Here is a 26,267-nt window from a genome sequence, read left to right as displayed (position 1 = left end):
GATGGTGAAGGTTGGTGCTGAAGGGTGGTGATGGTGAAGGTTGGTGATGGTGAAGGTTGGTGATGGTGAAGGTTGGTGATGGTGAAGGTTGGTGATGGTGAAGGTTGGTGCTGAAGGGTGGTGATGGTGAAGGTTGGTGATGGTGAAGGTTGGTGATGGTGAAGGTTGGTGATGGTGAAGGTTGGTGATGGTGAAGGTTGGTGATGGTGAAGGTTGGTGATGGTGAAGGTTGGTGATGGTGAAGGTTGGTGATGGTGAAGGTTGGTGATGGTGAAGGTTGGTGCTGAAGGGTGGTGATGGTCAAGGTTGGTGATGGTGAAGGTTGGTGATGAAGGGTGGTGATGGTGAAGGTTGGTGATGGTGAAGGTTGGTGATGGTGAAGGTTGGTGCTGAAGGGTGGTGATGGTGAAGGTTGGTGATGGTGAAGGTTGGTGATGGTGAAGGTTGGTGATGGTGAAGGTTGGTGATGGTGAAGGTTGGTGCTGAAGGGTGGTGATGGTGAAGGTTGGTGATGGTGAAGGTTGGTGATGGTGAAGGTTGGTGCTGAAGGGTGGTGATGGTGAAGGTTGGTGATGGTGAAGGTTGGTGATGGTGAAGGTTGGTGATGGTGAAGGTTGGTGCTGAAGGGTGGTGATTGTGAAGGTTGGTGATTGTGAAGGGTGGTGATGGTGAAGGGTGGTGATGGTGAAGGTTGGTGATGGTGAAGGTTGGTGCTGAAGGGTGGTGATGGTGAAGGTTGGTGATGGTGAAGGTTGGTGAAGGTTGGTGATGGTGAAGGTTGGTGATGGTGAAGGTTGGTGATGGTGAAGGTTGGTGCTGAAGGGTGGTGATGGTGAAGGTTGGTGATGGTGAAGGTTGGTGATGGTGAAGGGTGGTGATGGTGAAGGTTGGTGATGGTGAAGGTTGGTGATGAAGGGTGGTGATGGTGAAGGGTGGTGATGGTGAAGGTTGGTGCTGAAGGGTGGTGATGGTGAAGGGTGGTGATGGTGAAGGTTGGTGATGGTGAAGGTTGGTGATGATGAAGGTTGGTGATGGTGAAGGTTGGTGATGGTGAAGGTTGGTGATGGTGAAGGTTGGTGCTGAAGGGTGGTGATGGTGAAGGGTGGTGATGGTGAAGGTTGGTGATGGTGAAGGTTGGTTATGGTGAAGGTTGGTGATGGTGAAGGTTGGTGATGGTGAAGGTTGGTGATGGTGAAGGTTGGTGCTGAAGGGTGGTGATGGTGAAGGTTGGTGATGGTGAAGGTTGGTGATGGTGAAGGGTGGTGATGGTGAAGGTTGGTGATGGTGAAGGTTGGTGATGGTGAAGGTTGGTGATGGTGAAGGTTGGTGCTGAAGGGTGGTGATGGTGAAGGTTGGTGATGGTGAAGGTTGGTGATGGTGAAGGGTGGTGATGGTGAAGGTTGGTGATGGTGAAGGTTGGTGATGAAGGGTGGTGATGGTGAAGGGTGGTGATGGTGAAGGTTGGTGATGGTGAAGGTTGGTGCTGAAGGGTGGTGATGGTGAAGGGTGGTGATGGTGAAGGTTGGTGATGGTGAAGGTTGGTGATGATGAAGGTTGGTGATGGTGAAGGTTGGTGATGGTGAAGGTTGGTGATGGTGAAGGTTGTTGCTGAAGGGTGGTGATGGTGAAGGGTGGTGATGGTGAAGGTTGGTGATGGTGAAGGTTGGTTATGGTGAAGGTTGGTGATGGTGAAGGTTGGTGATGGTGAAGGTTGGTGATGGTGAAGGTTGGTGATGGTGAAGGTTGGTGCTGAAGGGTGGTGATGGTGAAGGTTGGTGATGGTGAAGGTTGGTGATGGTGAAGGGTGGTGATGGTGAAGGTTGGTGATGGTGAAGGTTGGTTATGGTGAAGGTTGGTGATGGTGAAGGTTGGTGATGGTGAAGGTTGGTGATGGTGAAGGTTGGTGATGGTGAAGGTTGGTGCTGAAGGGTGGTGATGGTGAAGGTTGGTGATGGTGAAGGTTGGTGATGGTGAAGGGTGGTGATGGTGAAGGTTGGTGATGAAGGGTGGTGATGGTGAAGGGTGGTGATGGTGAAGGTTGGTGATGGTGAAGGTTGGTGATGGTGAAGGTTGGTGATGGTGAAGATTGGTGATGGTGAAGGTTGGTGATGAAGGGTGGTGATGGTGAAGGGTGGTGATGGTGAAGGTTGGTGATGGTGAAGGTTGGTGATGAAGGGTGGTGATGGTGAAGGGTGGTGATGGTGAAGGTTGGTGATGGTGAAGGTTGGTGCTGAAGGGTGGTGATGGTGAAGGTTGGTGCTGAAGGGTGGTGATGGTGAAGGTTGGTGATTGTGAAGGTTGGTGGTGAAGGGTGGTGATGGTGAAGGGTGGTGATGGTGAAGGTTGGTGATGGTGAAGGTTGGTGCTGAAGGGTGGTGATGGTGAAGGTTGGTGATTGTGAAGGTTGGCGTTGAAGGGTGGTGATGGTGGAGAGTGGTGATGGTGAAGGTTGGTGATGGTGAAGGTTGATGATTGTGAAGGGTGGTGATGGTGAAGGGTGATGATGGTGAAGGTTGGTGATCGTGAAGGTTGGTGATGGTGAAGGTTGGTGATGGTGAAGGTTGGTGCTGAAGGGTGGTGATGGTGAAGGTTGGTGATTGTGAAGGGTGGTGATGGTGAAGGGTGGTGATGGTGAAGGTTGGTGATGGTGAAGGTTGGTGATGGTGAAGGTTGGTGATGGTGAAGGTTGGTGCTGAAAGGTGGTGATTGTGAAGGTTGGTGATGGTGAAGGGTGGTGATGGTGAAGGTTGGTGATGGTGAAGGTTGGTGATGGTGAAGGTTGGTGCTGAAGGGTGGTGATGGTGAAGGTTGATGATTGTGAAGGGTGGTGATGGTGAAGGGTGATGATGGTGAAGGTTGGTGATCGTGAAGGTTGGTGATGGTGAAGGTTGGTGATGGTGAAGGTTGGTGCTGAAGGGTGGTGATGGTGAAGGTTGGTGATTGTGAAGGGTGGTGATGGTGAAGGGTGGTGATGGTGAAGGTTGGTGATGGTGAAGGTTGGTGATGGTGAAGGTTGGTGATGGTGAAGGTTGGTGCTGAAAGGTGGTGATTGTGAAGGTTGGTGATGGTGAAGGGTGGTGATGGTGAAGGTTGGTGATGGTGAAGGTTGGTGATGGTGAAGGTTGGTGATGGTGAAGGTTGGTGCTGAAGGGTGGTGATGGTGAAGGTTGGTGATTGTGAAGGGTGGTGATGGTGAAGGGTGGTGATGGTGAAGGTTGGTGATGGTGAAGGTTGGTGATGGTGAAGGTTGGTGCAGAAGGTTTGGTGATGGTGAAGGGTGGTGATTGTGAAGGGTGGTGATGGTGAAGGGTGGTGATGGTGAAGGTTGGTGATGGTGAAGGTTGGTGATGGTGAAGGTTGGTGCTGAAGGGTGGTGATTGTGAAGGGTGGTGATGGTGAAGGTTGGTGATGGTGAAGGGTGGTGATGGTGAAGGTTGGTGATGGTGAAGGTTGGTGATTGTGAAGGTTGGTGATGGTGAAGGTTGGTGATGGTGAAGGGTGGTGATGGTGAAGGGTGGTGCTGAAAGGTGGTGATGGTGAAGGTAGGTGCTGAAGGGTGGTGATGGTGAAGGTTGGTGCTGAAGGGTGGTCATGGTGAAGGTTATTGCTGAAGGGTGGTGATGGTGAAGGGTGGTGATTGTGAAGGGTGGTGATGGTGAAGGTTGATGGTGAAGGGTGGTGATGGTGAAGGTTGGTGATGGTGAAGGTTGGTGATGGTGAAGGGTGGTGCTGAAGGGTGGTGATGGTGAAGGTTGATGCTGAAGGGTGGTGATGGTGAAGGGTGGTGATTGTGAAGGGTGGTGATGGTGAAGGTTGATGGTGAAGGGTGGTGATGGTGAAGGTTGGTGATGGTGAAGGTTGGTGATGGTGAAGGTTGGTGATGAAGGGTGGTGATGGTGAAGGGTGGTGATTGTGAAGGGTGGTGATGGTGAAAGTTGGTGATGGTGAAGGTTGGTGATGAAGGGTAGTGATGGTGAAGGGTGGTGATTGTGAAGGGTGGTGATGGTGAAGGTTGGTGATGAAGGGTGGTGATGGTGAAGGTTGGTGATGAAGGGTGGTGATTGTGAAGGGTGGTGATGGTGAAGGGTGGTGATGGTGAAGGTTGGTGATGGTGAAGGTTGGTGATGGTGAAATGTGGTGATGGGGAAGGTTGGTGATGGTGAAGGGTGGCGATGGTGAAGGGTGATGGTGAAGGTTGGTGATGGTGAAGGGTGGTGATGGTGAAGGTTGGTGATGGTGAAGGTTGGTGATGGTGAAGGGTGGTGTTGGTGAAGGGTGGCTATGGTGAAGGTTGGTGATGGTGAAAGTTGGTGATGGTGAAGGGTGGTGATGGTGAAGGGTGGTGATGGTGAAGGTTGGTGATGGTAAAGGGTGGTGATGGTGAAGGGTGGTGATGGTGAAGGGTGGTGATGGTGAAGATTGGTGATGGTGAAGGGTGGTGATGGTGAAGGATGGTGATGGTGAAGGGTGGTGATGGTGAAAGTTGGTGATGGTGAAGGGTGGTGATGGTGAAGGATGGTGACGGTGAAGGGTGCTGAAGGTGAAGGGTGGTGATGGTGAAGGGTGGCGATGGTGAAGGGTGGCGATGGTGAAGGTTGGTGATGGTGAAGGGCGGTGATGATGAAGGTTGGTGATGGTGAAGGTTGGTGATGGTGAAGGGTGGTGATGGTGAAGGGTGGTGATGGCGAAGGTTGGTGATGAAGAGTGGTGATGGTGAAGGTTGGTGATGGTGAAGGGTGGTGATGGTGAAAGTTGGTGATGGTGAAGGGTGGTGATGGTGAAGGTTGGTGATGGTGAAGGGTGGTGATGGTGAAGGTTGGTGATGGTGAAGGTTGGTGATGGTAAAGGGTGATGATGAAGGGTGGTGATGGTGAAGGTTGGTGATGGTGAAGTTTGGTGATGGTAAAGGGTGGTGATGGTGAAGGGTGGTGATGGTGGAGGGTGGTGATGGTGAAGGTTGGTGGTGAAGGGTGGTGATGGTGAAGGTTGGTGATGGTGAAGGTTGGTGATGGTGAAGGTTGGTGATGGTGAAGGGTGGTGATGGTGAAGGGTGCTGAAGGTGAAGGGTGGTGATGGTGAAGGGTGGCGATGGTGAAGGGTGGCGATGGTGAAGGTTGGTGATGGTGAAGGGCGGTGATGATGAAGGTTGGTGATGGTGAAGGTTGGTGATGGTGAAGGGTGGTGATGGTGAAGGGTGGTGATGGCGAAGGTTGGTGATGAAGAGTGGTGATGGTGAAGGTTGGTGATGGTGAAGGGTGGTGATGGTGAAAGTTGGTGATGGTGAAAGGCGGTGATGGTGAAGGGTGGTGATGGTGAAGGTTGGTGATGGTGAAGGGTGGTGATGGTGAAGGTTGGTGATGGTGAAGGTTGGTGATGGTAAAGGGTTGTGATGAAGGGTGGTGATGGTGAAGGTTGGTGATGGTGAAGTTTGGTGATGGTAAAGGGTGGTGATGGTGAAGGGTGATGGTGGAGGGTGGTGATGGTGAAGGTTGGTGGTGAAGGGTGGTGATGGTGAAGGTTGGTGAAGGGTGGTGATGGTGAAGGTTGGTGATGGTGAAGGTTGGTGATGGTGAAGGGTGGTGATGGTGAAGGGTGATGGTGAAGGGTGGTGATGGTGAAGGGTGGTGATGAAGGGTGGTGATGGTGAAGGGTGGTGATAGTGAAGGGTGGTGATAGTGAAGGTTGGTGATAGTGAAGGTTGGTGATGGTGAAGGGTGGTGATGGTGAAGGGTGGTGATGGTGAAGGTTGATGGTGAAAGGTGGTGATGGTGAAGGTTGGTGACGGTGAAGGATGGTGATAGTGAAGGGTGGTGATGGTGAAGGGTGGTGATGGTGAAGGTTGATGGTGAAGGTTGGTGATGGTGAAGGGTGGTGATGGTGAAGGGTGATGGTGAAGGGTGGTGATGGTGAAGGTTGGTGATGGTGAAGGTTGGTGATGGTGAAGGTTGGTGATGGTGAAGGGTGGTGATGGTGAAGGGTGATGGTGAAGGATGGTGAAGGGTGGTGATGAAGGGTGGAGATGGTGAAGGGTGGCGATAGTGAAGGGTGGTGATAGTGAAGGGTGGTGATAGTGAAGGTTGGTGATGGTGAAGGGTGGTGATGGTGAAGGTTGATGGTGAAAGGGGGTGATGGTGAAGGTTGGTGATGGTGAAGGATGGTGATGGTGAAGGGTGGTGATGGTGAAGGTTGATGGTGAAGGGTGGTGATGGTGAAGGGTGATGGTGAAGGGTGGTGATGGTGAAGGTTGGTGATGGTGAAGGTTGGTGATGGTGAAGGGTGGTGATGGTGAAGGGTGGTGATGGTGAAGGTTGGTGATGGTGACGGGTAGTGATGGTGAAGGGTGGTGATGGTGAAGGGCAGTGGTTAGTGGTGGTTGGTGGAAAGTAATTTAAGGGGGAAGATCATCCCTGGAGGACTGGTGCTGACACTTTCATCCCTGGAGGAGACCTGGTGCTGACACTGAGGTCATCCCTGGAGGAGACCTGGTGCTGACACTGAGGTCATCCCTGGAGGAGGCCTGGTGCTCAACACTGAGGTCATCCCTGGAGGAGGCCTGGTGCTCACACTGAGGTCATCCATGGAGGAGGCCTGGTGCTGACACTTGGGCCATCCCTGGAGGAGGCCTGGTGCTGACACTGAGGTCATCCCTGGAGGAGGCCTGGTGCTCACACTGAGGTCATCCATGGAGGAGGCCTGGTGCTCACACTGAGGTCATCTGTGGAGGAGGCCTGGTGCTCACACTTGGGCCATCCCTGGAGGAGGCCTGGTGCTGACACTGAGGTCATCCCTGGAGGAGGGCTGGTGCTGACACTGGAATCATCTCTGAAGGAGGCCTGGTGCTGACGCTGGAATCATCCCTGGAGGAGGCCTGGTGCTGACACTGAGGTCATCCCTGGAGGAGGCCTGGTGCTGATACTGAGGTCATCCGTGGAGGAGGCCTGGTGCTGACACTTGGGTCATCCCTGGAGAAGGCCTGGTGCTGACACTGAGGTCATCCCTGGAGGAGGCCTGGTGCTGACACCCCAGTGTCAGCACCATGGAGGCGTGCCAGGCAAATGCCAATTTTCTGCTGTCATGGTCACTCCCGCGCTGATTGCTCCATTCTCCCGCGCTCTGTTTTGTATCAGCCTTTTCCTCGCCAACTTACAACGCTTTGTCTCAAATACCCAGCTGGAAATGTCGTCCAGGTCTGGAATCACCATGTGTGTGTGTTTGTGTGTGTGTGTGTGTGCTCATCTAATTGTGGTTGCAGGGGTCGATTCATAGCTCCTGGCCCTGCCTTTTTATTGATCGCTACTAGAGCCACTCCTCCGTGAGCTTTATCATATCTCTTAAAGCTATATATGGATCCTGCCTCCACTACATCACTCTCCAGATTGTTCCACTTCCTGACAACTCTGTGGCTGAAGAAATGCTGCCTAACATCCCTGTGACTCACTTGAGTTTCAATTTCCAGTTGTGACCCCTTGTTGCTTTGTCACATCTTTGAAATATTATGTCCTTGTGAAGGCTTACTCAGCCCTGTAACAACTTCAGTCAGTATTACCAAGGCTGGCTCCTCCTCAGGAAAATTAATGAATAGAAAAAGAAATAATAACAGACATTGATAAACACTTTATTATTTAGAAACGGAAAATGTAAAACAATAAAACATGAATGGGTATCCTAATTGAAAGAAAAATGAAAAATGAAATGAAAAAAATTACATTTGAACTCAACGCTAATATAGGTATATCGTGGTAATGGGGTTTCAGGTGTTGGTGACACTGAGTGTTGTTGAAATCGTAGCCGTTGCTGATGTGGGGGGGGGTAGCAGGTGTTGGTGACCACCACCGGCTCGTTCTTCACAGAGTATAGCCGTGTGTAATTACTTCAGATGACAGGAAAACAGGTTCGTTACCACTGCTATGATGAGGGGTTAGGTCCTGTGTTGGCTTACATAACAGGTAAGTAGACTAAACATGGGACGTCTCAGGATGTTAGTCCGTCTCCTTCTATTCTTCTCGTTGGTTGGCAGGTGACCCTCTCTGTCATTCCAAGCTGTGAAGAGAGACAGATTACCCACTGCTAAAGAAATCACTCTCCGTGATAAGTACAATACCTAAAAGATGTGGTGATTATTAAAACATTTAACCGATCAAGACTGAAAGGACTAAGTTAATTATTGGTCAAAAGTGAAGCTTTCAACCAATAAGTCCACTAAAATATGATCAGGCGTGTACTTGCAGTAGCGTTGGGAGCTGTGAGTTGAGTGATTTACTGTTTGACCGGAGCCCCACGCATCACCTTTCGGGGGGGGGGGGAAGAGGGAGGGGAAGGGATAGGGGGGCTAGACTGACCCTACCTTAACAACCAGCCGGCAATTAAACTATCACTTTCGGGGAGGGGGAAAAAGGGGGGGAATAGCGGGAGCTGGACTTACTCTACCTTAACAAGTAGCCGGCAATGAAACTATTGTTACTATATATTCCCTCGCTACTCCTATCTATTGAAATTTTGCCTCACACTCCCCCATACCAAGACTTATAGTCAAGGAGTATAAGAAGAATAGGCGAGGAAAAAGTTCTAACATGTGGAAGTTGCGTAAGGCAACAAATCTTCTACTGACTGTCACGACTTAACCGGTTAGAGAAATAATTGGATGAACCGTTTCTAAAATGAATTCTTTTCCCAGTAGATAAAATTTAAGCTTGGAGATACCCCACACAGGGGCCAAACATTCCTTTTCTATGGTGGAGTATCTCGTTTCTTCAGGAGGGAAGTTTTAGATTTAATAAATATACAGGATCTAGGGGTGTGCGTATTTTGTGCAGTAAGCACCTGACACCTATTGCAAGAACTATACTTCTTTGTAACCTGTAAGTACATGCTTGGCCAAAAATAAGTGTGCTTGAGCTTATGCCATGTCTTACGATGGGCCAAGTGTTTGGTCACTGGCAAATCATGAGCCATTTGAAGAACAGTCTCTCGACATGATTTAGGAACAACAAGTAGGGAATAATCTGTCACTGAAGAATGAGATTTAAAGACCTATTTATATAAGATACCATTAATATATTCAAACTTATGAGATACGTATCTCCCATGGATAACTTTGTTGTTAAAAGCTTTATTATGACAATCCCGAAGCGAAGGGCAATTGCGCTGTATATTGACAAAGTCATCCTTGGACATAAAATCTGGGAAAATAAAAGGACTCACGGTGGGAGAAGAGGAGGTAGGAAAAACCGGGGTTATGGTCTGAGCCCTAGTCAAGACATTGAGAGTGCCCGAGGCAATACCCTTACTTTCACCCGACGAGTGGACAGGTGATCCTGCTACCTCGCTATCGAGAGCAGTATCATCTGTTTCCACCCCCAAATGAACAGTACGAGACAATGCAGCTTCCGGTGCGGAATTGTTAAGGGGCTTATTTAACTTACAAGGAAGAGGAGCTGGAAAACTTAGATCCACGGGTGGTGATGAAAGATCCGCCTCTGAAGGAAGAACGGCACATTTAATGTTACCCTCTATTATAGAACAAGTAATTGGGACTAGTACCGCATTAGTCCAACCGGTGAACCATTTAGTTTTCAAGTAACAATGTATTGTAGGGAAAGTATTTTCACGACCCAAGTAATCTGAAAGAATAGAGGACACACGAGAGGTTTTAAAGTAAGGGAACAGTTTGTCCGAAATTACGATGCACGTACATCCAGTGTCACGTAATATGTCTGAGACTTTTATACCATTAACTGCTCCTGAACAGAAGGGTGCTTGGTCATTACAGTCTTTAAAACATCTTCCAACTTTTTGGACTTTCTTAGAAGGACAATCTGGACGTTTATGTCCCTTAACACCACACAAATGACAAACAGGAATAAAAGAAGTCACTTTACTTTCCACTAGAGGCTTTGATTTCTTAAGGTCTTTATAGGAATTGTGAGCCTCAGCATACAAGTCAGCAGCCTCAGCAACTTCCTCAGCTATAATCAGATTACGTTCTCTAATGAATGTTCTTATCTGGTGGGGAAGAGCTGTCAGGAACTGGTCAGCAACCATGAAGTCTCTAAGAGATTCATAACTGTGATCAATTCCTGAACTCTCTATCCAAAAGTCGAACAAACGAAAGAGTGTTACCTGTAACTGCTGAAAGTTCTGGCCAAGCTGTAAGGTGGCATACCTGAAATCTTTCCTGTAAGAATTAGTGGTTTTTTGATATGCTTTAAGGATTGCCTTCTTCAGTAGGTTATAATTACATATGATATCCTGCGACAAAATTGCATAGATATTCAAGGCTGTACCAGAAAATAACATTCCTAACCTGGTAGCCCAGGTGTCAGCAGGCCATTCACAGAGGGTAACAGTATTTTCAAACCTGATGATGTATGAAGTAATGTCTTCATCCTCTGTGAAGGGAGGTAAATCAGGTGTTGGAATATGTGCACTAGCTGCATGATGTTCAATTACTCCTTCCTTTAATTGTTGTTGTGTAAGAGTTAACTTTTTATTCTCTAATTCAAGGCGAGCTTTTTTGAGCTCACGATCCTTTTCTCTCTCTCTATTAACTCAAGTTCTTTAGCTTTTTCCTCACGTTCTCTAACTTTTTCCTCAACTTCTCTATCCTTTGCGCTTTCCTCAAGTTCTCTTAAGTTAACTTGTTCCTCATGTACTTTAGCTTGTTCCTCACGTACTCTAGCTCTCTCCTCACGATCAAGTCTATCACGCTCCTTTTTGTCTTCTCTTTCTCTTTCTAACTGTCTGTCTTGGTTTTCTCTTTCAATTCGATCTCTCTCCTTTTTATCTTCTCTTTCTCATTCTGTCTTTCTTGATTCTCTCTCTCTATTCTTTCTCTCTCCTTATTCTCTTCTCTTTCGATTCTCTCTCTCTCTCTTTCAAGTCTTTCCTGGATCTTAGCACTAATGAAAGATTCTAAATTTTTCCCTGTTATTCCTAACTTACTTCCAGCGTTCATCCAAAACTGGTATTCCTCCATACTTGCAAGAATAACTTAAACTACCAGGGGAAAAATGAAATGGATATATCAAAGAAAACAGAGGGTTCAATTCCTGCTCTGCTCAAACTGTAAATAAACCAGAGGGCTCGATCCCTGCTTAAATTAAACAATGTATTAATGAAAACGAAGGGTTCTATGCCGGCTCCGAGCAAACAGTAAGTAGAATGGGGTCACTTGACCATCCAATCTTCTCACCCACAAATCAAGAGTGTCCTACGACAGTTCCCTTGATATAATAAAGAGCTCAATGAAACAAATTGTCACCTGAAAATCTCGGGTCCCTAGAGTCTAATCCTCCAAAGTGTTTCAAGCTCGAAAAGGTGGCAGAATTAAATATTACATCCTGCCTGACTTGACTTACAATAAATTGAGACTATAACAATCACCAAATCTTTTAAATACCTGTACCGTAGTCCTACCATAGAGAATGATTACTCATGGCTGGTGATAACCGTCTGTGGTATGCGGCGTTGAAGTTCCAATGGTAGATTCGTGATGGAGTTGAATCTTGATTCAGTCGAGTTGATCCTGGCAAGGTCGCCACTTGTGAAGGCTTACTCAGCCCTGTAACAACTTCAGTCAGTATTACCAAGGCTGGCTCCTCCTCAGGAAAATTAATGAATAGAAAAAGAAATAATAACAGACAATGATAAACACTTTATTATTTAGAAACGGAAAATGTAAAACAATAAAACATGAATGGGTATCCTAATTGAAAGAAAAATGAAAAATGAAATTAAAAAAATTACATTTGAACTCAACGCTAATATAGGTATATCGTGGTAATGGGGTGTCAGGTGTTGGTGACACTGAGTGTTGTTGAAATCGTAGCCGTTGCTGATGTGGGGGGGGTAGCAGGCGTTGGTGACCACCACTGGCTCGTTCTTTACAGAGTATAGCCGTGTGTAATTACTTCAGATGACAGGAAAACAGGTTCGTTACCACTGCTATGATGAGGGGTTAGGTCCTGTGTTGGCTTACATAACAGGTAAGTAGACTAAACATGGGACGTCTTAGGACGTTAGTCCGTCTCCTTCTATTCTTCTCGTTGGTTCGCAGGTGACCCTCTCTGTCATTCCAAGCTGCAAAGAGAGACAGATTACCCACTGCTTAAGAAATCACTCTCCAGGATAAGTATAATACCTAAAAGATGTGGTGATTATTAAAACATTTAATTAACCAATCAAGACTGAAAGGACTAAGTTAATTATTGGTCAAAAGTGAAGCTTTCAACCAATAAGTCCACTAAAATATGATCAGGCGTGTACTTACAGTAGTGTTGGGAGCTGTGAGTCGAGTGATTTACTGTTTGACTTAGCCCCACACGTCACCTTTCGGGGGGGGGGGAAGAGGGAGGGGAAGGGATAGCGGGAGCTAGACTGACCCTACCTTAACAAGCAGCCGGCAATTAAACTATCACTTTCGGGGAGGGGGAAAAAGGGGGGGGGGAATAGCGGGAGCTTGACTTACCCTACCTTAACAAGTAGCCGGCAATGAATCTATTGTTACTATATATCCCCTCGCTACTCCTATCTATTGAACTTTTCCCTCACAGTCCTTATCCAACCTGTCAGTTTCTCTCAGTAATTTACATGTTGTTATCATGTCCTCCCTATCCCTCCTTTCTTCCAGTGTTGTCAGTTTGAGTTCCCTTAACTTCTCCTCGTAGGACAAACTCCTCATTTCCGAGACTAGTCTGGTTGCAAACCTTTGCAGTTCCCCTAATTTCGTGACGTGTTTGACCAGATGTGAGTTCCAAACTGGTGCTGCATACTCCTGTATGGGCCTGACGTACACGGTGTATAGTGTCGTGATGGCTCCTTACTTAGATGTCGAAACGCTGTTCTCAGATTTGCCAGGCGCCTGTATGTTGCACAGTTATTTGGTTGCTGTGCACCTCAGGAGATGTGCTCGGTATGATGCTTACACCAAGATCCTTTTCCTTGAGTGAGTTTTGCATCTTTTGACCTCTTAGGCTGTACTGTCTGTGGTCTCCTTTGTCCTTCTCCAGTCTTCATAATTTTGCACTTGCTGGGGTTCAACTCAAGGAGTCATTTGTAGGACCAGGCTTGCAGCCTGTGCAGATCTCCTTGTAGGCTTACCGTATTCTCTTCTGCTTGTTGTATTCTCATTAGTTTCACATCGTCTGCAAACTGGGACACCTCTGACTCTATCCCTTCCGTCATATTATTAATATATAAAAGAAACAGCACTGGACATAGGATTGACCGTTGTGGAACTCCACTCGACACATGCACCCACTCAGACACCTCGTCTCGGACCTACACACGTTGTTTCCTTCCTGTCAGGTATTCCCTGATCCATTGCAGTAGATTCGCTCATATTCCTACTTGCTCCTCTAGTTTTTCAACCAGTCTCTTGTGTAGTATTATGTCGAAAGCCTTCTTACCGTCCAAGAAGATGCAGTCAACCCATCCCTCTCTCTCCTATCTTACTGCTGTTACCTTGCCATAGAACCATTCCATAGTCCATTCCATTCTAGGTGCTTCACCACTCTTTTTTCCTGATAATGTTTTACATAACATTGCATACATGTCAGTGACACTGATCTGTAGTTTAGTGCAGCCTGTTTACTTGCTTAAAAATTGGGACTACATTTGCTGTCTTCCACACATCAGGCAGTAAAGTTGGTAGAATCATCGACAGTATGTAAAGTAAAAGGACACAAGTGCAACTAATGTGATATTTTTATTGTGGCAACGTTTTGCTCTCCAGGAGCTTAGTCAAGCCGGTAACGGCTTTTGATGCTATGTCATTCTCGTATTGACGCTGTGTGTGTGTGTGTGTGTGTGTGTGTGTGTGTGTGTGTGTGTGTGTGTGTGTGTGTGTGTGTGTGTGTGTGTGTGTGTGTGTGCGTGTGTGTGTGTGTGTGTGTGTGTATGTGTGTGTGTGTGTGTGTGTGTGTGTGTGTGTGTGTGTGTCATTCAAGTTTAGTGGACTTTACTTTTTTTATCTTTTTTGCTAACAGTTATAACGTAATTTTTCGTGTTCGTAAAATGCCATTAACATTGTCGTTCACCCATCGTGTTAATTTTAAATCTACTTTCATATTCATGAAGAACCTTGCCCTAAGATTCCACCTGCTCTCTCTCTCTCTCTCTCTCTCGTTTTTTGCTGGTGCTGCTGGCAGACAGTTGCTGGCTTACCAGGGTGCCACAGGGATGGCACTATGAATTGGTGCTCCAGGAGCCCCGCACGCAGAAAATTTGGTGTTCCAGGAGCCCCGCACACAGAAAAGTTGGTGTTCCAGGAGCCGCGCACGCGGGAAAGTTAGTTTTCCAGGACCCTGGCACTCGGAAAAGCTGGTGTTCCAGGAGCCCCGCACGCAGAAAAGTTGGTGCTCCAAGAACTCCTTGTCATATAGGGGAGTAATGAATCAAAATAATAATGGGGATAGTGCGGAATGAAGGGAAGGAGTACGCAGAAGAGGCGAGTCGAGTGACTGGAACGGAGCTAATGTGAGGTCACTGGTGATTACACTATCACCTCTCATTAACTCTACACTACTCACCCTCTCAGTACTTGGAATAAAATAATAAAATAGGAACAAGATATAACGGGGACAGTGAATATTAATATTCCACTCAAACACAGTTTATTTGTAAGTCCTTGTACAATAATATATTTGGGAACAGGAGAACACTATTGGATTTAGATAAATGGGGATTACATACATTAGCAGTGAGACAAGGGTTACAATTTAATTGACGAAACAGAATATTTACTTACAATAAGTTCAGAGGGACAATTCACCTCAGGAACTCCGTCAGATTCTAGCCAGAGATCCCAAGACCTGCCCAGAGTTTCCAACAGTCTCCTCCAGAGACTCTCCAGCAGCCCTCTCCCAGAGCTCTGCACACAGGCAACAGCTCTGCCTCAATCTCCAGCCCAGAACTCTTCCACATTTCTAACACCTCTCTGCTAAGGCAAAGGCTGTGACAATTTACACTGGTTAGTTAGGTCTCCCTTTTGACCTCACAAACACAGTTGACCTACATCACTCCCGCACGCTGAAAAGTTGGTGTTCCAGGAGCACCACACGCGGAAAAAATAGTGTTCTAGGAACCCCCATGTGGAAAAATTTTCGTTTCAGGAAGCGCGCGCTCCAGGAGCCACAGTAGGCATGACCTCCCTAGTAATGAATAGGTTCTGAGGACCCATGTTGTCAAAACCTTGTCTCCTTTCCTTGTCCTCTCTGCTTCCATGTCCTACCTGCTTCCTTGTCCTCCCTGCTTTTTCCTCCCTGCTTCTTTGTTCTCTCTGCTTTGTCCTCACTGCTTCATTGTCCTCCCTGCTTCCTTGTCTCCCTGCTTCCTTGTCCTTCCTGCTTCCTTGTCCTTCCTGCTTCCTTGTCCTTCCTGCTTCCTTGTCCTCCCTACTTCCTTGTCCTCCCTGTTTCCTCGTCCTCCCTGGTTCCTTGTCCTTCCTGCTTCCTTGTCCTCCCTACTTCCTTGTCCTCTCTGTTTCCTCGTCCTCCCTGGTTCCTTGTCCTTCCTGATTTCCTGTCCTCCCTGCTTCCTTCTCCTCCCTACTGCCTTGTCCTCCCAACTTCCTCGTCCTCCCTTCTGCCTTGTCCTCTCCGTTTTCTTGTCCTCCCTGGTTCCTTGTCCTCCCTGGTTCCTTGTCCTCCCTGCTTCCTTGTTCTCCCTCCTTCCTTGGCCTCCTTGCTTCTTTGTCCTTCTTGCGTTCTTGTCCTCCCTTGTGCCTTGTCCATTAAGCTTCCTTGTCCTCCCTACTTCCTTGTCTTCCCTGCTTCTTTGTTCTCCCTGCTTCCTTGTCCTCCCTACTTTATGTCTTCCCTGATTCCTTGTCCTCCCTGCTTCCTTCTTCTCCGTACTTTCTTGTCCTTCCTGATTCCTTGTCCTCCCTACTTCCTTGTCCTTCCTGCTTCCTTGTCCTCCCTACTTCCTTGTCCTCCCTGCTTCCTTCTCCTCTGTACTTCCCTGCCCTCCGTACTTCCTCGTCTTCCCTGCTTCTTTGTTCTCCCTGCTTCTTGTCCTCCCTCCTTGTCCTCTCTGCTTCCTTGTCCTCACTGCTTCCTTGTCCTCCCTGCTTTCTTGTCCTCCTTGCTTCCTTGTCTTTCCTGCTTCCTTGTCTCCCTACTTCTTTGTTCTCCCTATTTACTTGTTCTCCCTACTTCCTTGTCTTTCCTGCTTCCTTGTCCTCCCTACTTCTTTGTTCTCCCTATTTACTTGTCCTTCCTACTTCCTTGTCCTCCCTGCTCCCTTGTCCTCTCTGCTTCATCGTCCTCCCTGCTTATTTGTTCTCCCTACTTCCGTGTCCTCCCTACTTCCTTGTCCTCCCTATTTCTTGCCCTTCCTGCTTCCTTGTCCTCCCTGCTTCCTTGTCCTCCCTGCTTCCTTGTCCTCCCTACTTCCTTGTCCTCCTTACTTCTGTGTCCTCCCTACTTCCTTGTCCTCTCTATTTCTTGCCCTTCCTGCTTCCTTGTCCTCCCTGCTTCCAGGTCCTCCCTGCTTCCTTGTCCTCACTGCTTCCTTGCCGTTTCTGCTTCCTTGTCCTCCCTGCTTCATTGTCCTCCCAGCTTCATTGTCCTCCCAGCTTCCTTGTCCTCCCTGCTTCCTTGTTCTCCCTATTTCTTTGTCCTCCCTACTTCCTTGTCCTTCTTGCTTCCTTGTGTTCCCTGTTTCCTTGTCATGAGTACTGGAGTCATGTTTACTGTGGAGGTTATGAGTACCGGGGTCATCTGTGCTGGGGAGGTTATATGTGCAAAGGAGGTTATTACACCCCAGGTGTCCCAAAGGCCTGTTATTCTGGGTGTAAAGGGAGCAAAATAAACACAGCAGAAAAACTTTTGACTTATATTATCCTTCACCAATTTAGAACAGAAGTATGTACACTATATACACTATGTACAACAATAGGTATTAGTGCACTCCACGGTAAGCAATGCAGAATAGAAGCCACTAGAAAGCAGACCGTGCTTCAACCAGCTCTAGAATGGGAATGACAAGGGCAGACAGGTGAGTGGTACCCACATCACCTCTGCGATTGCCAAAACCATCTTCTCATTGGCTGGAACCTGGGTACTGATTGAACGACGGGGCCCCATCATCAACCCTTAGCCCCTGGTTCGCTGGTTGGGGGAGATAGCCTGTCAATGAGGGTGTGTACATGTGCCGAATAAAGGTTACATACTCTTTGCATGCCACACCCCCACCCCGAGAGAGCTCAGGATTAGGCCCCCACCTCCCAGTGGTAACCGTGCTGCCATGGCACCAAATAATGGGACCGCCTTTCCTCTCAACCATCCAACTCTTAGATAGAGCTCAGCTTTATTCATGACAAAATTCAAACCCTAAACTCAGAGCGAGACAGCAGACAGTCGGGCTAACATAGGTCCAAGACACAGGCGGACGGTAGCGCGCGTCCCCTCACTAAAAAAAAAAAAAACCTACACCAGGGGTTAAAAAAAAGAGCTTGAAATGGGTTACCACAGGTAACCTAACACCCTAACCTTATATATAATTATAATATAGGGTAACATTGTTAGACTCTAGATAAGAGTCTGCCAACATATTTTCTTTGCCGGCAATGTGTAATATTCTGAGAGAGTAGGGTTGCAGTTGTAGACTCCATCTCATGAGCCTCATATTGGTTCTTCATGGCTTGGAGATATACTAGAGGGTTGTGGTCACTGTAGACAGTGACCACCTGCGAAGTCTGGCCCAAATAAACATCAAAGTGCTCCAAAGCCAGTACCAGCATGAGAGCTTCTTTTTCAATGGTAGAATAAGCCCTCTGATGCGGCTGGAACTTGGCAGAGAAGAATGCTACAGGCTGCAACTCCTCATCCCCGTTTTGCAACAATACTGCCCCAACCCCAGGCTCACAAGCATCAACCTGTAATGAGAAAGGTTTGGAGAAGTCTGGAGACAAAAGAATGGGTGCAGTACACAATAATCTTTTTGCTCTATCAAAAGCACCTTGACAATCTGGGGTCCAATTAAAGGGAACTTTGTGACTGGTAAGAGAGGTAAGAGGCGCTACAATATCCGAATTTTTTTTACAGAATCTTCTGTAAAATCCTATCATGCCTAGGAATGTAAAAGAGATTTCCTATCATGTGGAACTGGATAATCTTTAATGGCAAGAACTTTAGGAAATTTAGGAGCAACTTTACCACTACCTACTTCATGGCCTAGAAAAGTAACAGTGGCCTGACCAGAGGAAGACTTAGATAAATTAACAGTTAAATGGGAACTATGAAAGGTCTCAAAGAGAGCCTTAAGTCTAAATAGGTGTTGATCCCAAGTATCAGACACCACTACAATATCATCCAGGTATGCTGCTGTGCCTTCATGTCCTTTAATAGCCTGATGGATAAGTTTCTGGAATGAAGACGGTGAATTTTTCACTCCGAAGGGGGTAACTATATTGATAATGACCTGGAATTATGAAGGCAGAAATTTCCTTCGCCTTATCCGTCAAAGGTAACCTTTAAGGAGATCTAACTTGGACACAAAAGTAGCCTTACCCACAAAGTCGATTACATCATCCAGACGAGGAAGAGGGTAAGCATCTGTGATTGTGACCTCACTCACCTTACGGTAGTCTGTACACATACAAAAACCTCCATCAGCCTTTTTAACAAGGATGCACGGTGAAGCCCATGGACTAGATGGCTCCTCCACTAACCCATGCTCTAACAAAAATTCTACCTCCTGCTGAAGTAGCTTCTGCTTTTCAGGATTAGCTCTGTAGGGGGAGAGTTTAATAGGTTTAGAGTTTCCCACATCTACATCATGATAACCTAACGTGCATTTTTTCGGCATATCCGAAAAAAATATCAGGGTATGACTGTAGAAGCGCAGTTAAATTTGTTGCTTGGATTTCAGATAGCCCCACCATTAAAGGGCTAGGGTCCTTGAGGAGGACAGAGTTTGGAAGTTTGACATTAATTTCAGAAATAGAGTGCAAAGAGTCAGAGTCGTCCTCAGAGGAAGAGGACAGAGTCATTACTGGGACTGTATCTTGTGTATGAAAAGATTTTAATTGATTAATGTGGTAAGTTTTAGTTTTTGAGGTCTTATCAAGGGGAGATACCACATAATTTACATCAGATAATTTACTTACAATTTTCATAGGTCCCGTAAATCTAGCTTTCAAGGTGTGGCCAGGTATAGGTTCCTGTACCAACACCTTGTCTCCTGGATGGAAGGAGTAGAATTGTGCACTTCTGTCATACCTCTGTTTCATCTTATTTTGAGCTGCCTTTAGATTAGCCTTGGCTAACTGACGTGCCACCTGCAACCTTGAAGACGGGTTGTAGAGTGTTGAGCTAACGTCTTCTCACATCCATCCTTCTTTGAGCACCCGAAGATTATTATTATTATAATCAAGGGGGAAGCGCTAAACCCAGAGGATTATACAGCGCCTGGGGGGGGGGGATGTGGAAGGCATTCAGGCTTAATTTGGGAAACTGGAGCACAGATCCAATTCCCTAAATCAAGAGCCCCTCACCAACATCAAGGAGCCTTCCTTGAGGAGGAGCACCCGAAGAGGACTTCGTACATTGTGCCCAAAGATCAGCTCAAATGGACTATACCTGGTAGACTCCTGCACAGTTTCTCTTATTGAAAACAGCAACAAAGGTGGTGATTCATCCCAGTTTGTAGGAAAATGCATACAAAAAGTTCTCATCATGGTTTTTAACGTCTGATGGAATCTTTCCAAGGCGCCTTGGGACTGAGGATGATAGGCAGTGGATAAGTTGTGGATTATCCCTAACCTAGTTAATACTTCCCTAAATGCTTTGGCAGTGAAGTTAGTACCTTGATCACTTTGAATAGATTTAGGAATGCCAAAACAAAAAATAAATCTGGTTGAAGCTTTGAGAATAGCTTTAGTATTAATCTGCTCATGGGAATTGCTTCAGGGTATCTAGTTACTCTATTCATAATGGTAAATAAGTTCTGATTTCCAGACTTTGACTTAGGTAGTGGACCTACACAGTCTATGATTAATTCTGCGAAAGGTTCTCCATCAGCAGGTATAGGCTGGTGAGGTGCAGGTTTAATAGAATGTCCAGGTTTACCTACTTGCTGACATTCTCGGCAACACTGGATATGATTCTTCACATCCTGCTTTAATTTTGGCCAATAGAATTCTTTTGTGATTCTAAATAATGTTTTAGTAATTCCTAGGTGACCTCCTAATGAAATATTATGAGCTATATTCAATATTTGAGGTCTAAACTTTGTTGGAACTACTAACCTGTCAGACATTGGCCGGCCCTCTATCTCCTTACCAGTCTCAGTGCAAATCAAATAGTCGTTTTTAAGTTTATACTTGACTGGATGATCCAAAAAGGATTTACCCATGGCTGCCTGAAAAGCAAAATTCAAAGAAGGGGTCTTTTCATTGTTCCTCCTGGAAGGACAGTCCCTCAGGCATGGAAACAGAGATATCTGGCAATCCTGCTACCCTGGAATAGGAAGGCTTGATCTGGGTCTGTTCACTTGATCTACGAGGCCCTGGCCAGTTTTCCTCATAAAGCAAATTGGCTATTCCGAGATCGGAGTCGTCCAAGGTTAGGTCAGCATTCTCGCCAGACAACCCTTGGGATATTGCCCGAGTTATGGCCAACACCAGAGAAGAATTAATCATTATGGGTTCAGGACATACACTAGCAGTGGTAATAACATGGCATCTTTCATGGGGAATCCCTCGAATACACCCACAGTCAAGTATCCAGTGTAATATTTTCACTGTACATAAATTCTATGCAAGGGGACAGAAAATATAGCTCCTCCAAATGCTTCCAACAAAATAGAGGAATTCAAGGTGTTCTTTGAAAGGGGTAATATTCCCTCTCTCATAAGTGAGCAATATGCTCCAGTATCTCCAAAGGTTCTGACTTCAGTTGTTTTTGAGTTTTCCTGAAGGGAAATAAGACTCTGACAGTAATAAGGGGCCATCCCTTTCTCTTCTTTCAAAGGCATGTTACTAGGGATATTATAGATTTTCCCAATAGGTTGGGGTTTGTGGGGGCAGTTGGGATGGATGTGACCTACTTTATTACAGAGAAAGCAGACGACAGGCTTGCCCTTTACTCTCTGCTGATGTTGCAACTGGTGTTGCTCTGGCTGGTGTCTCTCTGGATACTGTTGTCGAGTTACACCATGTTGAGTGGTTTGTCTCTCATCAGGTGGACCATAAGTTGAGAAGCGTGGCTCACCAGGTGACTTAGTTGGCTGACAAAAACGTTCTCCCTCCGGCTAGCACTTCATCCTCCAAGGTTGACGATCTCTGTTCATGCCAGGCTGTTGAAAAGAGAGATGGGACCGCTCGGACAAGGAGCGGTTAGTTTCAAAGGTATCAGCCAACCTGGCTGCCTCCAATGCAGTGGTTAAGTCATGATCCTGCAGAAAGACTCTAACCTCTGATCCCACAGACTCCAGCAGGTTGTCAGTCAGAATAAGCTGCACAAGATCATCGAAGGTAGCAACACCACTTGCTTTATACCAGCTGGTAAAAGCTTTGATCTGCTGTCACACAAAATCAACCAGGGACTGACCAAGCTGTCGTCCGCCTAACTTGAAGAATTTCCTGTGGTCTTCACCACTTTATAATCCGAAAAATCAGTGTCATTTAACACTGACGTAAATTCCTGTGCCTTACCAAACAATGCTATGTGAACCAACGACGCCCAATGCTGTTCTGGCAAACTCAAGGCTTTAGCCTGATTTTCGAAAGCTTCGAAAAATTGTTCTGGTTCGGCCTCATTGAAGCGGGGAACAAGCTGTACTGATTTCTATAAACTAAAGTCATTTACAAGTTGCGAAAACTGCCTTCTTTCTTTTCCCTATCAAATGCTTCCTTGGCAAATGCCCTCTGTTCCCTAGTCTGCTCAAGATTGATTTTTGCCAACTCAAGTGCCAACGCCGCTGATTCGCCTTGAGACAACCCTACTGCACTAGACTGACAATTTTGCTCCATTGATGTATCATCTTCCTCCTGCAAGAACATCGGAGTTTTATTCCTGGCTCCTGTAGAGGGAGGAGTCTGATGTGCCATTTCCTCTTCCTGAAGTTTGTCAGTGATCAGTGAACGCAGTTGCGCAGCTGTGAGAGTGCGATCGTAATCAATGCCAATGGAACGAGCAATTTGCCAACAACGCTATAGGGACAATTTAGGCAAGTTAAATAAAGTATATGCCGACACTAGACGTCTGACTCTTCCAGGTGGCATACCCCAATGTATAAGTTATTTACTATGCACAGTACGATTGCAGATTACCCCAACATAACACATTATTTGCAGAACACGCTTAGCTATACACAGTACAACTGCAGAATACGCACATACTCTTGCAGGGTGGATACACAATAGCAAAGCTGACTGCAAAATCTTCACACAAGATTGACCGTAGCAAAGCGAGCACACCAAACAAGTTAGTAGCGAGCTGTTGAACGATCATACAATAGCAAGGCTGGCCATAGCAAGGCAATTGACATGCAAAGTTTGTAAAGCATTGGCAAAGCTAATGCAATGTCAAACAGCAAGCTACACAATGTTCCTGCTTCCAGCGTCACCCTAGGCTTAACCCGTGCTCTAAGTCCAGCTCCAGATCCCGGACAGGCCCCCATATTACAACCCAGGAGTCCCAAAGGCCTGTTATCCTGGGTGTAAAGGGAGTAAAATAAACGCAGCAGAAAAACTTTTGACTTATATTATCCTTCACCGATTTAGAACAGAAGTATGTACACTATGTACAACAATAGGTATTAGTGCACTCCACTGTAAGCAAGGCAGAATAGAAGCCACTAGAGAGCAGACCGTGCTTCAACCAGCTCTAGAATGGGAATGACAAGGGCAGACGGGTGAGTGGTACCCACAACACCTCTGTGATTGCCAAAACCATCTTCTCATTGGCTGGAACCTGGGTACTGATTGAACGACGGGGCCCCATCGTCAACCCTTAGCCCCTGGTTTGCTGGTTGGGGGAGATAGCCTGTCAATGAGGTGTGTACATGCACCGAATAAAGGTTACGTACTCTTTGCATGCCACAGAGGTCATGTTTACTGGGGAGGTCTTGTATGCTGGGAGGTCGTGTGTACTGGGAAGGTAAGGTGTGCCGGGGAGGTCATGTTTGCTAGGGAGGTCATGTATGCTAGGGAGGTCATGTGTACTGGGGAGGTCATGTATGCTAGGGAGGTCATGTGTGCTGGGGAGGTCATGTGTGCTACGGAGGTCATGAGTACTGGGGAGGTCATGTGTGTTAGGGAGGTCATGTGTGCTACAGAGGTCACGTGTGCTAAGGTCATGTGTGCTTGGGAAGTCATGTGTGCTGGGGAGGTCATATGTGCTGGGGAGGTCATGTATGCTAGAGAGGTCATGTGTGCTGGGAGGTCATGTGTGCTGGGGAGGTCATGTATGCTAGGGAGGTCATGTGTGGTGGGGAGGTCATGTATGCTAGGGAGGTTGTGTGTGCTGGGGAGGTCATGTATGCTAGGGAGGTCATGTGTTCTGAGGAGGTCATGTATGCTAGGGAGGTCATGTGTGCTGGAAAGGTCATGTGTGCAAGGGAGGTCATGTGTGCTGGGGAGGTCATGTGTGCTATGGAGGTCAGGTGTACTGGGGAGTTCATGTGTGTTAGGGAGGTCATGTGTGCTGGGGAGGTCACGTGTGCTAAGAAGGTCATGTGTGCTTTGGAGGTCATATGTGCTGGGGAGATCATGTATGCTAGGGAGGTCGTGTGTGCTGGGGAGGTCATTTATGCTAGGGAGGTCATGTGTGCTGGGGAGGTCATGTATGCTAGGGAGGTCATGTGTGCTGGGGAGGTCATGTGTTTTGGGAGGTCATGTATGCAAAGGAGGTCATGTGTGCTAAGGAGGTCATGTGTGCTTGTGAGGTCATGTGTGCTGGGGAGGTCATGTGTGCTGGGGAGGTCATGTATGCTATGGAGGTCATCTGTGCTGGGGAGGTCATGTATGCTAGGGAGGTCATGTGTGCTCGGGAGGTCATATATGCTAGGGAGGTCATGTATGCTTGGGAGGTCATGTGTGCTGGGGAGGTCATGTATGCTAGGGAGATCATGTGTTCTGGGGAGGTCATGTATGCTAGGGAGGTCATGTGTGCTGGGGAGGTCATGTGTTCTGCAGAGGTCATGTATGCTAGGAAGGTCATGTGTGCTGGGGAGGTCATGTATGCTAGGGAGGTGATGTGTGGATGGAGGTTAACAAACACAAAGTGTCCACCCCAACACTTAAAGAAGAACGAACCAAGGAAGTTGAGGAGGTTGGAAGGCGTGAGAGATAAAACTCAAGGAAGAAGAACATTAAGAAGCAAAGGAACTATTGATAAGGAGAGGTCTAAGTAGGGAGGGAATTGCAGAGAGATGACAAAGGAGAACAAGGAAAGGAAGAAAGAAATTGGGAGGGAGGAGGAAATGAGAGAAAGAGGAATGAAGGAAGGGAGAGAGGGGGAAAGGGAGGGAGAAAGAGTTCTTGGATGTTGATTAGAGGGTCTGGCAGAGTGCAGTTTTATGGCGCTGTGCAAGTGGTTTGCTGGAGGGCTCTGCAAGGATGGCACCCACCACAGTATGAAGGATGGCATCCAGCACAGTATGAAGGATGGCACCCACCACAGTATGAAGGATGGCATCCACCACAGTATGAAGGATGGCACCCACCACAGTATGAAGGATGGCACCCACCACAGTATGAAGGATGGCATCCAGCACAGTATGAAGGATGGCACCCACCACAGTATGAAGGATGGCATCCACCACAGTATGAAGGATGGCACCCACCACAGTATGAAGGATGGCACCCACCACAGTATGAAGGATGGCATCCACCACAGTATGAAGGATGGCACCCACCACAGTATGAAGGATGGCATCCACCACAGTATGAAGGATGGCACCCACCACAGTATGAAGGATGGCATCCACCACAGTATGAAGGATGGCACCCCACAACAGTATGATGAATGGTAGCCACCACTTTATGAAGGATGGTAGCCACCACAGTATGAAGGATGGCACCCAGCACAGTATGAAGGATGGCACCCAGCACAGTATGAAGGATGGCACCCAGCACAGTATGAAGGATGGCACCCACCACAGTATGAAGGATGGCACCCAGCACAGTATTAAGGATGGCACCCACCACAGTATGAAGGATGGCACACAGCACAGTATGAAGGATGGCATCCAGCACAGTATGAAGGATGGCACCCACCACAGTATGAAGGATGGCACCCACCACAGTATGAAGGATGGCACCCACCACAGTATGAAGGCTGGCACCCAGCACAGTATGAAGGATGGCACCCACCGCAGTATGAAGGATGGCACCCAGCACAGTATGAAGGATGGCACCCACCACAGTATGAAGGATGGCACCAACACAGTATGAAGGACGGCACCCAGCACAGTATGAAGGATGGTAGGCACCACAGTATGAAGGATGGCACCCACCACAGTATGAAGGATGGCATCCAGCACAGTATGAAGGATGGCACCCACCACAGTATGAAGGATGGCACCCACCACAGTATGAAAGATGGCACCCAGGACAGTATGAAGGATGGCACCCAGGACAGTATGAAGGATGGTAGGCACCACAGTATGAAGGATGGCACCCACCACAGTATGAAGGATGGCACCCACCACAGTATGAAGGATGGCACCCACCACAGTATGAAGGATGGCACCCACCACAGTATGAAGGATGGTAGGCACCACAGTATGAAGGATGGCACCCACCACAGTATGAAGGATGGCACCCACCACAGTATGAAGGATGGTAGGCACCACAGTATGAAGGATGGCACCCACCACAGTATGAAGGATGGCACCCACCACAGTATGAAGGATGGTAGGCACCACAGTATGAAGGATGGCATCCACCACAGTATGAAGGATGGCACCCAGGACAGTATGAAGGATGGCACCCACCACAGTATGAAGGATGGTAGGCACCACAGTATGAAGGATGGCACCCACCACAGTATGAAGGATGGCACCCAGGACAGTATGAAGGATGGCACCCACCACAGTATGAAGGATGGTAGGCACCACAGTATGAAGGATGGTACCCACCACAGTATGTAGGATGGCACCCAGGACGGGTGTACCGGCCATCATAAGCATCACAGTCTAGTGGATCAGCAACTGGATACAAGTGCTGCTTCAGTTAATTCTGAAAACTTCTACTTTTGTCTTCATAGTATTTTTTTTATATACTTCCCTGGATCGAACCTTATTGTCTTCAGTGTCCC

At 47.3% G+C, this 26,267-nt stretch overlaps 1 protein-coding gene across 2 annotated transcripts in view; it reads left to right on the top strand.

The window, feature by feature from the left end:
- Positions 1-26,267, top strand: part of LOC128689055 (semaphorin-1A) — a 205,373-nt gene that overhangs the window by 105,257 nt on the left and 73,849 nt on the right. The gene's annotated exons all lie outside the window — the stretch shown is intronic.

The sequence above is a fragment of the Cherax quadricarinatus genome, chromosome 21 (assembly GCF_038502225.1).
Source record: "Cherax quadricarinatus isolate ZL_2023a chromosome 21, ASM3850222v1, whole genome shotgun sequence".
NCBI classification, from domain to species: domain Eukaryota; kingdom Metazoa; phylum Arthropoda; class Malacostraca; order Decapoda; family Parastacidae; genus Cherax; species Cherax quadricarinatus.
Note: the sequence above shows the minus strand (reverse complement) of the source record. Positions and strands in the feature narration are given on the sequence as shown.